The following is a 3142-nucleotide window of genomic DNA, read 5'->3' on the forward strand; positions in this document are numbered from 1 at the left end:
CTCACTCCTCATGGAGTTCCCCAGATCCTAGGGACTGAGGGAGGGAAATTTCTTAACCCCTCCAGACAATCACGGTATGAGATATTTTTGCTCTCTAATCCAGGACTTACTTTCAAACATACTACAGCCTTAAACCCTGCAACCTTGCTGCCGGAGCCAGGGAAACCGACGCATGACTGCCTTGAGGTCCTGAATCAAACTATGCAGGTGCGACCTGATCTTGCTGAGGACCCAGTTGAGGACCCAGATGTTGAATACTTTGTGGACGGCTCCAGCTCTGTCATCGATGGAAAAAGACGAACAGGATGTGCAGTGGTAACCTTGGATAAGGTAGTATGGAGGGAGTCATTGCCGAGCTCATGGTCGGCACAGGCTGCAGAACTCAGTGCGCTCACCCGAGCATTACAGCTGGGGACAGACCAGCGGGTTAATATATACACTGACTCTCGCTATGCTTTTTCTACAGTCCATGCGCACGGACTATTGTGGAAAGAAAGGGGTTTCATTACGGCCTCTGGGAATAAGATTGCTAATGGCCCCCAGATTATCAAGCTACTAGAGGCACTCCACCAGCCTAAGGAGGTAGCAGTCATTCATGTGCGGGCCCATGAGAAGGCTGCTGAGGAAAAGCATAAGCTTGGAAATGCAAAGGCTGATGCAGCAGCAAAGGAAGCTGCATTTATTGGGGGAGAAGCGGAAGGGGTATCCAAGCAGGCCATGTCCCATGCCATATGGCCATACGTCCAGGATTTAGTCCCACAGTATTCCCCTGAAGAAGATAAATTTGCACAGAAAGCTTGTGCAGAAAAGAACTCCCAGGGGTGGTGGATAGTACCAGGAGGGAAAGTCATGATACCCAGGCCATTACTTTGGGAGGTGCTGCAACAGCTCTATGCAAGAACCCATATGGGAGGTTTGGCCATGGGTGATCTAGTGATCCGCCAAGCAGTAGCTCCAGGGCTATATGTAGAAGCTCAGCGCATTGCTACCAAGTGCATCACATGCCAGAAAGTAAACCCTCGAAGGAAACCCCCTGTGCCAATGGGAGGTAGACCCTGGGCAGCGTACCCTGGACAGGCATGGCAGATTGATTTTGCCGAGCTCCCACGGTCTGGACATCACGGGTTTTTACTTGTCATGGTAGACCAGCTCTCTGATTGGGTCGAGGCCTGGCCCACCAGGACTGCCACTGCGGCTACAGTAGCGAAGTATTTGTTGCAGGAGATCATTCCACGGTATTCCCTGCCCGAGTCCATTGAGTCGGATCAAGGACAACACTTCGTGGGAAAGGTGGTTCAAGAAGTCGCGCAAACTCTCAAGGTTACTTGGAAACTACACACACCATGGAGACCACAGAGTTCAGGACAAGTGGAACGCATGAATAGGACTTTAAAGGCTTTGCTCACCAAAATCTGTATTGAAACACGCCTTAAGTGGCCTCAAGCATTGCCGCTCGCTCTTACTAGCATTCGAAACACTCCCCGACGGGGCCTCAAATTGACCCCATATGAAATTATGTTTGGCAAGCCCCCTCGGGTCTTACCTCCTGGGATGCGAGAGAATGTAACTTTTGAATTAGGTAATAGTGAACTTCATATGTACGTTATTGCTTTGCAGTCTGTCTTGTCTTCTCTTTACAGGTATGCAGCCTCCTTTCAGCACCTGCCTTTAGACGGTACATGACTTCTCCCCGGGAGATTGGGTCTTGGTGCAGCGGTGGAAAAAGGAACCTTTGACTGAGAGGTGGAGTGGCCCTTTCCAGGTACTTCTAACAACCCACACCGCTGTAAAGATTGCTGGCCATGACCGTTGGATACACCATACCCATGTGAAACGACATCCACAAGTGTCAGAGGACAACAACTCCCAAGACGAACTCACTCCGGAAGCTGAGTCGTCTTCGGAACAAGAAGCCAGCAAGTGGAGCTGTGAACCTACTGGTGATCTCCAAGTGCGCCTGAGACGGCTTAATCAGAGCTCAGAAAATTAGTCAAGAAAGTAAAAGGGAAAATATGGTGGGAATCTTAATGTGCCTTGTTGTTATCTGCATGATGAAAGAAGCAGGATTGAGTAGCCTTAGCCGCTGGCCTATGCCCCCGCTTTCCCCAATTGTTTCCCCAGGGACAAATTTGTATGTTGACATGATGGAAAGAATTGCAGGTACTTTTAATCTTACCAACTGCTGGGCCTGTGGGGGGCTCTGGGAGGCCGGAGGCCAATGGGCTTGAGGGCTTTTCCTTTGGCCCCGAATTGGCTAGTAAGTAGTAAGGCAGATGTTAAGAGTACTAGTCAAAAATGGGATGAGAACCGCAGTTGGGAACTTTCCCAAGTGGCATTGGGAGAGTATTGCATCAGTAATAATGGTACAGGAAAAAGGTTGGGACACAGCCGTTGCATATGGACTTTAAAAGTAAGATGGATGAACCTTACAAAATTAGAACGGCTTTATTATCCTAATAGCCCAGGGTATAATTGGCTAGTGTGGCAGCATCCTAATGGAACAATTGTGTGGTTTAATAAGTATTGGAGTGCCACAAATCGAAGTGATGATCGGACAGATTGTACAGACAAGAACCAGGATGGGCTATGGGAATGTTCCATGAAAGGAGGCCGCGCGGTTGCTGGTCCTTTGGGTCCAGAAGGAGGCTTGGGGTTTCCCGAGATGCCCTATTGTTGGGCCCCTCCAAATGCCACCAATAGAGAAAATAGGGCCTTAAGAGGATACTATTGGATTTGTGGACAACGGGCCTATACAATACTACCACAAGGGTGGACAGGAACTTGCTATATGGGAGTAATTGTACCAGCTTTCTTTTTGTTACCGTCTGAGGTTGGAAATAAGCTGGGAGTCTCTTTGTATGATGATTGGAAAAGGGCCAAGAGAAGTATTGATGTAAGTTTGACACAGGGTGTCTCCCAAAAGTGGAAGGAGGATGAGTGGCCTCCTCAGAGGATTATTGAGTATTATGGACCAGCTACATGGGCTAATGATGGGAGTTGGGGATACCGGACACCAATATATATGCTAAATAGAATCATCCGGTTGCAGGCAGTCTTGGAAATAATTACTAACCAGACTGCCACTGCTCTCGAGTTATTGGCCCGACAGAGTTCTCAGATGAGAGCAGCCATATACCAAAAG

Source organism: Crocodylus siamensis, unplaced genomic scaffold, assembly GCF_052110815.1.
Source record: "Crocodylus siamensis isolate JL-2025a unplaced genomic scaffold, ASM5211081v1 HiC_scaffold_36, whole genome shotgun sequence".
NCBI lineage: Eukaryota > Metazoa > Chordata > Crocodylia > Crocodylidae > Crocodylus > Crocodylus siamensis.